Source organism: Microtus oregoni, unplaced genomic scaffold, assembly GCF_018167655.1.
Source record: "Microtus oregoni isolate MIOR12 unplaced genomic scaffold, Mior012 000015F_ref0000493, whole genome shotgun sequence".
NCBI classification, from domain to species: Eukaryota; Metazoa; Chordata; class Mammalia; order Rodentia; family Cricetidae; genus Microtus; species Microtus oregoni.
In genome coordinates this window covers 25,306,885-25,316,502 of record NW_024543074.1, presented here as the reverse complement: position 1 = coordinate 25,316,502, position 9,618 = coordinate 25,306,885, and positions in this window count along the sequence as shown.

Sequence of the window (9,618 nt, the reverse complement as noted above, 5' to 3'; positions counted from 1 at the left end):
TCAGCCAAAGGGCTGAAAGCTCTCTCTTAGGTGTAGGTGATTCTTTAACATGGGATTAAAACATGTGACTTCAAAGGACAATACTGGAGGCACTCCCACTATCAGTAGCAAGATGGATATGAGTATTATCTTAAGTATTATTCTGTACTTGTTCATTCATGTAGGTCATTTAATTACTTTTTATTTAGACAATATTTTTATTTGCTGAGAATTTCATACATTGTATTTTGATTGTATTCATTCATTTCCCCAGTTCCTCTGAGGAATTTCCATGTCCACCCAACTTAGTGTCCTTTTCTGTTAAAAACGCATGGACTTCCAGGTGGTGGTGGCACAAGCCTTTAATCCCTTGGGAGGCAGAGGCTGGCAGATCTCTGCGAGTTCGAGGCCAGCCTGGTCTACAGAGTGAGTTCCAAGACAGGTTCCAAAGCTACAGAGAGAAACTCTGTCTCAAAACACCAAAACAATTACCACCTCCACCACCACCAACAAGAAAAAAACAAAACACCTGTGGAATCCACTTTGTGCTGTCCATGTACTTTTGGGTTGATTTATAGAATTAAGCCTATGGTATTCCATTTCACCTTTTTGTAGTGAGGAGAGTGGTGGCGGGCCCTGTCCTGCTACCTGGCTAGCTTAGCTCACCAAAAACCACATGGAAATTGTATTAATTAAATTGCTGCCTGGCCCATTAACTCTAGCCTCTTCTTGGCTAATTATTACATCTTGATTCAACCCATTTCTAATAATCTGTGTAGAACCTTGAGGTTGTGGCTTACAGGGAAAGATTCAGCATATCTGACCTGGCAGCTTCATGGCGGTGACTCTCTGCCTCTGCCTCCTTTCTCCCAGCATTCTGTTCTGTCTACTCCGCCTATCTAAGCTGCTGTCCTATCAAAAGGCCAAGTCAGTCTCTTTATTTAACCAATGAAAACAACATGATCCTCCTATGCCATCTTTTGGTTAAAATTCAGGAAAATTTTAACTAGGATTTGAAAGAAGTCTGCCTAGTTCAGCTTTAGTTTTCATTATCATTCAATATTGATGCCACAACCCCCTCTGGGCTTCTCTTTTTGGTCCATTGCATTCCCTTCTCATCTATGTGTCATGCCACTCCACTTTTCTTCTTTTCTGTCCGTACTTTTTGGATGGAGTCTTCAGTCATATTCCAGGTGATCTCTTTCCTTGGTTTATAGGATGGAAGTTACACAAAGTAGTGTGGTATAATGCCTCCTAAAATGTTTTAGCAACAGGAAAAAGTCCAATCTCTAAGCAATTTTATTTTCTCCATGAGTGCCGTAATAACTTGTGAGGCATTTCTCAGTCTGAAATGCTTCATTCTGCCCTGTCTATGAAACTTAAAAACATATACTGAGAAAAGTCTTACTTCCAGTCCAAATGCATTATCAGAGAGCTTTATCTTGTTGGGAGAAATGAGAGATGGTATGCATTAAGTAGGGAAAAGGGAGACCAAATTATAGAGTAACTTATTTCACCACCACTAAGAGTGACTTACACATTGGTGTCTAACACAAATGTTTAAGGGTGAACCAATTAGGCATAATTCCCTTACAGTTTCAGGTTCTGAATGTGTTTAATCAGTTCATGGAACCAGAGGAGCCCAATACTAGGATACATGAAACAGGGAAAATAGGCCCAAGGTAACCCTGCCAGACTCTACATCAGTGGTTCTCAACCTTGTGGGTTATGATTCCCTTGACAAACCTCTATATCCAAAAATATTTATGCTATGATTCATAGCAGTAGCAAAATTACAGTTATGAAGTAGTAATGAAAATAATTTTATGGTTGGGGGTTACCACAACATGAACTGCATTAAAAGATCACAGCAATAGGATGGCTGAGAACCACTGCTCTACATGGGGAAGGTCGAAGTCTGCAGAATTTCCTGCCATAGGTTATTATGGATTAAGAGAGTAAAGATGAGAATATGACACTATATAAATATATTTGATAACATTTCAAAGAAAGAACCATTTCTAAACAGATGCCTCACTGGCTCTATTTTAGTAGACAGATTGCTAGTCAGCAAGTTGGGGGCTCTTTAAGTCTCTGAATCAAAAGACAAATTGTTATATTGCTTGAGGTAATTTAATCATAGGTAACATGGAAAAATTCATTTTTGTACAAAATGAAGAAAAAGATCATGTCTAATTTCCAGAAACTTTATTTATATAAGTTTCATTCATAACCGCCCCAACTCGGAGCAACTGAGATGTTCTTTGTCAGGTTAATGGGTAAACTATTGTACTACAGACAATGGAATGACAGTTCACAACTAAAAGAATCAGAGAAATGGAAGTGTAATTACTAAGAGAATAAAGCCAACTGTAGGATCTTTTTTGTGTCAACAAATCAAAGGCAGCTATTCTAGAAATCCAATGAAGGCAATACTATTAAGATCCATATTTCTGAAGAACGAAGGCCAAATCTAGTTAAAATGATAAAAAGGGAACACAGGATAAGAATAGAATAGAATATTACAAATATCAACTGTAATCTCATGATTGTCTTACTTTGAATTTTTATTCCTGTGAAGAGGCACCATGACCATGACAACTCTTACAAAGGAAACATTTAATTGAGGGGGCTTGCTTACAGTTTAGAGGTTCAGTTCATCATGTTGGGGAGCACGGTGGTAGGCAGGCAGTCTTGGTGCTGGAATTGAGAGTTTGACATATTGACTCAGCAAGTCCACTGACTATTTCACTGAGTGAAATTTAAGAAAAAGACCTAAAAGCCTGTCCTCACAAGCAACACATTTCCAACAGGTGTGGCCCAGATTAAAGGTGTCTCCTCCAGCCTGAAGGGCTGGTTTAAGGTGTGTGTCATTCAGCTTCCTCCATCAAGACCACACTTCCTCCAACAAGGTCACACATCACACTTTCTATGAGCTTATGGGGCCAAATACATTCAAACTGCCAACATGATCAAATGGAAAAGCTGACACTAGGAAGGTATTCAAGATATAAGAAGATTGGTTAGGATGATGGTGGGGGCTGCACTCAAGTTTTCTTAGAGAAGTTAGGAGCAAGAAGTAACTAAGATACAAATCCATTTTGGCTGGAGGAAGAATTGAACATGATGTGGTAGCATTTCTCTTTTCTCTTATTCCTGTCCTTCCTGTGTGTCTTTAAATGTTTGGTCCTTGTAGTTGATTTCTCTCTTATCTGGAATATGTGTATGGGGAATTTAGTTGTAGTGAAAGATTCAGCTACCATTGAAATATTTATGAAATATCTTTTGGTATTCAAAGATCACTGATAGTTTTTTGTTCACATGATAAAGCCTAAGCCTTAATACTTTGAAGATATTTTAGAGTCTTCACAGTAAGGCCTCTGCTTCCATTAAGGCTACTCAAACTATTCTCCCGGCCTGGAGGGATGGCTCAGCCGTTAAAGGCTAGGCTCACAACCAAAAATATAAGAGTTCGATTCCCAGCACCCACGGCTGTCCCTCCAGCTGCCTTTAAAAATCAAACTATTCTCCCCACATACAATACCCTGCTGATTCCCTAGACAGACAATGATTAAGCATCGCTCAGTGAGCTGCTCTCTATCCCCTTGGCCCCCAAAGTACAGTCACACATGATCAGTGACTAATCAGTCACTGTTACAGGCTTCCAGGAGAATTTGTCCTAGAGAGGTCTTGAATAATTATTTTGTCTTATTTAATGAGTTCCTCCAGGATGTAGACTCCTCTGGGATGCAGAGCCCCTTAGTCCCAGGGATGAACAGAATGAGGAATGTGAGCAGGGATGGTAGAGACACAGGTGATGACTACAGAGGCTGTTTTTCCTATGCCTATACTGAATAAATGGGAACAGGATCTTGGACCAGGGCCATGGAGTCACCCTGAGACATTCTGGGTAAGTTGGCAGGAAGTTGAATGAACCTTTATGTCCCTAACTGGAAGGTCTTAATCTCCCATGTCTCATGATATTCTGCAAGACATTTTTTTTCAGATATACTTCAATCTCTGTGCCTCCCAATGTGTTTTCCATATTGTAGAGATGTTCTGATTAGATTTTGTCACATATACTATGTTTAGTATAGCATTCATTAGTATTATTATGCAATGTGTTATCATAAGATTATATCATCTCAATATAGTGATGTTCCTGTGAGGTACGCATTTTATACAGGTGTTCTTGTTATGTATTTGATTATTCAAGTGCCAGTGACCGTGTCAGAGGAGCAGCAGGTGGCAATTGATTTCAGGTGCTCAGCGCACCAGCTTGCAAGGCACTGATGGGTGAATCTCGGATAGGTAAGGCCCGAGAGCCTCAGTTCCAGTGTGGCTCTTGCCCCTGCAGTGTTTTTGCATGTTTGTTATTACCTTTTGTCTCTGGTATCTGGCATGGTGTGAGTGGGTGTAGAGAGATCTCCATTGCCTTTAATATAGTATGATTATTTTATTAAAATATCCTATTTTACTTGTGAATTATTATGAAGACGATTTCCTCCTAAGCCGTACTGTTTAACTGAAACAATGATTTTACACAATAATAGTGTTAGTAGGATTTTGATGACTGGGGGTCCTTAATAAATATAGTAATGGATTATGATAGAGGTTAGCTTAACGGGAAAACTAATATAGGTAAAAGCAAGATATGGTGTTGCCCACACCTCTGAGAAAGCAGGGGCTGCCTAGGATAGAAAATAAGGACAACGGACTGTTACACAACTAGTTTCTCCTGAGGAGCTGTATGGACTGTGGCTTAGGTTAATGATTAAAAAAATCAATTGTGTCCCAGAAGCTAAGCTACTCAAGGTTTTTTTTTTCTTAAATCTTAATATTGAGAGATGTGTTCATGAGTTTTGGTGTGCATCATAGCTAAAACAAAGCTCTTTAAGTATGGCTTAATATTAGGTTAAGATGTTTTTGTTAGTACTTTTGAGGTAGAAAACTTTGGAAATCAATTTAAAGTTTAGAAGAACATACTTTCAATAGCTGAGCAAGGGACTCATTGAGGTCAGGGAGCAGGTGACCTGACTATTGCTGGCTGATGTACTTTTCTTACTAGTATGGGTTATTGAGAGTGATGATTAATTCCTTGTGTTCATTTCTTCCCTGAGCTTCCTGTTATAAAAAACTGTTGGTGAACAGGTATGCACCCTGAGGATTTAAAGAAAGAAGTTTAAAAGTTTAGATTGGTGATTCTTTTAAGATTTTTAAATAAGATACCTATTGAGATAAACAATAAAATTATCAGTTCTTTGTAACTACAAAACTCAGCCTATCAGGAAAGAACTGGCTGTGAAAAATACTTTTCTCTCTTATACTCTGTTAATCTATAACTACTTGCTTGGGTATTAATGTATGAGGGTTCTTGGAACAACTGGTTTTTCACCTGTAATACATAAAATGTTTAATTATGTATGAGATACGGAAAACAGGCAATGTTTTACTTGTATTTATTATAATAATTAAATTGAAAAATAGAATGTAATATTGTAATTTTTATACTGCTTGAAGAATTTTGATAGGATATCTAAACTTTAAGGGATAAATAAAGTTAGAAGAGAGACAGAAGAAAAATCAGGGCAAGAAAACAGAAAAAAATTGAGTAGAATAGCGACAGTAAGAATAATAAAATGAAGAGCTCAGCTTTGACACTCAGAAAAGTCCTCATGTGTCTGTTTGTCTGTCCAGTAGCTCACCTGTTCTGCATCTCCTCTTTTGTTTCTCTGACCTGCTGAAGGCCTGCCATTCATCAGCACCCTGAGATCCTGACATGTTGGAAGTGTGTGTGTGTTTCCTGCTTTTTTTTTTTTTTGCCCAGAGAGTTAGTTTTAGCTCCCCTTTGCTGGCCCCAGAGAATTAAATTTACTTCTGCAGATAGAAAAGACAGGTTGAGTGATTAGTCCACTAACTCTGTTGAATTCTCCTCAACTCCTGAGCTACTGGAGGCTGGTTCTTATGGCAACAATATTCAAGGAACTTAAAAAGACTCAGGTAATCCCCTTGAAGAGATTATAATCACAATTATTAGGTGACAAAGTGAAAATCTGTATTTTTAACAGCAAGCTATATGATTAATCTATCAAAGTGTGATTCACAGTTCAGCAGAATTAGAGTCACTAAATGTAAAGCCTGAATATTTAAAATGTAGAATTTTGAGCACACCCAAGACTTACTGATTAGAATCAGACTTTATGAGTATTTCAGGTCTAAATTAAATTTTGTGCCACTACTAAAACTAAGCCTTTTGTCACTTTTTTTTAAAAACTTTATTTAACCTTATTTCATGTACATTGGTATAATGATGTCAGATTCTCTGGAACTGGAGTTACAGACAGCTGTGAGCTGCCATGTGGGTGCTGGGAATTGAACCCGGGTCCTCTGGAAGAGCAGTCAGTGCTCTTAACCATTGAGCAATCCTGCCAGCCCCCTTTTGTCACTCTTATATGCAGTTCAGACTGAGAACTGAACAGGTGCCCTATGAGGAAAATGAGAGACACCATTATTGAACCCCCAGAACTCAGGTGTTCATCAGTGGCATTATTAATGCTTTTAAAAAAATTTTATTGATGCTTTCCCAACTGCAACCTTAGAAGGTCATGTCTAAATGCAAGAATTGTTAGTTTGACTAGATTGAATACTATTGGTAAGTTTGAAATTCCAGCAGCTGGGTTCACTTGTGTCTCTTAAAGGGAGGAACTTCTCATGTGCCTTAAAGGTCTTATTAATTATCTTTTTGTCTCTGAGGCACTTAACATAGATATGTGGAGACAAACTGAAACAAAGTTTCAAAATTTTCTTTATTCCTCCTTTCTCCCTAAATCACATCTCAAATTAATAGTTCTTATCTCAATATCGATGAGTCATATGCATGTTATTACCCAAGAATCAAAACACCAATGCAGTCACACATAACAGGTTGTCTGATGGTGTGTTTGGAATAAATCATAGTGTATTGGGCAGCCTAATGCTTTCCAAGGATCTGAAGTTACACTGGGAACCCTGTAACACAGTATCTAAAGCTACTTGGTTCCAAACTATTGAGTCTGAGACGATGTACAGGCTTCTAACTATGCCTTAATGCCAAGCACAGACAACAAATATTGAGAACTCTGCTCACATCCAGGCAGCATGCCAGGTAGCCCTGCTGCAAGATGAAGACATGAGGATAGACACAGCCTTTCCCGCGCAGACACAGTATGGTGAGAAGTCAGCTCAAACCAGCGATCAGGGCATTGATGGCTGTAGAATGGAAAGAGGGTGCAGTGGGGCCACAATATCCATTCTTACCTCCAAAGAAACCAAGGATTTAGTGGATGAAGCCCCATATACTGTACTTAAAGAGCAAGCCCAGTGAAATGGGGGCAGAGAGAAGATGTCACTAGGCAGCAGGAACAGCAACTGTGGTGGGCTGGAGTCAAGACACTGTGACCTTTCAGTCCAGTGTGGATGAAAGTGGAATATGGGAGTTGCTGTGTGAGCAGTGAGGCTGTGGAGGCAGGAAGGGACCAGTTGTGATGATCCTGGTTTCTCTAGCGTCTTTAGGAGTTTTGACTTTATATTGTGAAGGAGGAGAAAACAACAACAAAAAATTTTGTGTAGAATGAGGATCAGTTTCATTTCAGACAGCCACAATGTGAGAAGATTGAAATAGATAGAAGAAAAGAGATGAAATATTCCAACAGGGCAGTCAAACCATCTAGATGAGCTACAATGGCAGTTTCTGTGTGGCAATTGAAATAATGGATGGATGGATGACTTAGAAAGAAATGAAAGGACAGATTCTATGGGATTTTCTAGATTAGATGTTATTGGGAATGAATGGATGAATGAAAATTCTGACGTCTCTTTTGTGAGCCTAGATTTCTTCCCCTGAGATATGAGAAACTGCAAGAGAAGACTGGGAAAAGGGCAGGGTGAGGTGTACTTGGCGTTTGAGATCTATTGAGCTGAAGGTGGCCCTGTTATACCCAAGGGGAGATAATAAACAGTTGGTAGAGTACTACAGGTAATGGTGTGGTTTAGTTAAGAATTTCAGGTGATAACTGTGATGCCATAGCAAATGGATGGAAGTAGAAAAAAATCATCCTGAGTGAGGTATCTCAGACACAGAAAGACAAACATGGTGTGTACTCACTCATAAGTGGATTTTGAATGTAAAATAAAGAGTAACTGTACTACAAAACACAAATCCGGAGCGACCAGCTATCAAGAAAGGTTTAAGGGGGGATGTCGGGTAGACCCTGGGAAGTGGAAATAGAGATTTTGTGAGAAGACTGTGTGCAGGTACAGATGTGAGCATGAGAGATCAGGTTGGGGGTGCAGAGGAGGAGAGTACTTAAAGAGACTCCTGGAAAGGAGGACATGTGAGGGTCAGGTGAAAAGCCAGTGATAGGGAGTCTCCTAGTCATCTACAAGGGTGACCAAAGCTGAGACCCCTAGCAATAGCAGATATATAGCTTGAACTTCTATCTCCTGTGACCAGATTGATGCCTAGCCCAGCTGTCATCAGAGAGGATTCATCCAACAACTGTTGGAAACATACAGACCCACAGTTAAACATTAGGTGGAGTTTTGGGAGTCCTGCAGAAGAGAGGGAGAAAGGATTGTAGGAGCCAAAGGGGTCAAGGACACCACAAGAAAACCCAACAGAATCAACTAACCCGGGCTCATAGGGGCCCACAGAGACTGAACCCACAACCAGTGAGCCTGCATAGTACTAATCTAGGCACTCTGTCTTTATGTAACAGTTGTGTACCTTATTCCTCTTAACAGTGGGAGCAGGTGCTGTCTCTGACTCTTACTAGTTTTTAGGTCTGGGGTCACCTTAACAGCCTTAATACATGGGGAGGTGCTTAGTCATATGACAACTTGATATGCCATGTTTTGTCAATATCCACGGGAGACCTTGCCTTTCCCGAACAGAAATGAAAGAGCGGATTGGGGGTGGTGGGAACAGAGGGGTGGGGTCAGAGGGAAGGACTTGGAGGAAAGGAGGGAGAGAAAATTGTGACTGGGACACAACATAAGTAAAAATGGATGCCATGGAATAAGCAAGCTTTTTAAGGGGAAAAGCCATACAATGAAAAGATGGGTGTTTAGTACAAAGGCCCAGGAACAAGAGGCTACTATTAGGAAAACAAACAAAACAAAAACAAAACCCCCAAAACCAAACCAAACTAACTCTGACTGCTGAGAACCAATGGCCATTTAACATGAGAGTGGCTCATCTTCCCGTGTTTTAGATAGGAAATAACAGCCAGTCTCACTGTATCTAATTACCAGTGAGATAACTGACAAGTGCCTTAGACTTAGTCATGGGACTCAATTTAAGAAATTTAATCCAGACATGGTGCTGGTTGCCTTAAGTTCCCGCACTCAGGAGTCAGAGGCAGGGAGATCTCTGAGTTCCAGGCCCACCTGGTTTACACAGGGAGCTTCAGGTTAGCCAAAGCTAAGTAGAGATTCTGTCAAAAACACACAAAAGAAATGTACTTATTTATGTACAGTTTATGAGAATGCAAACAATTATTGAAGGACACTTAGCAGATCATCTATCATAGAAATGTGTTCAGTTTTATTTGGATTTAAGAGACTTTCAAATTTTTCTCTTAAAGATTCAGGTGACACAGC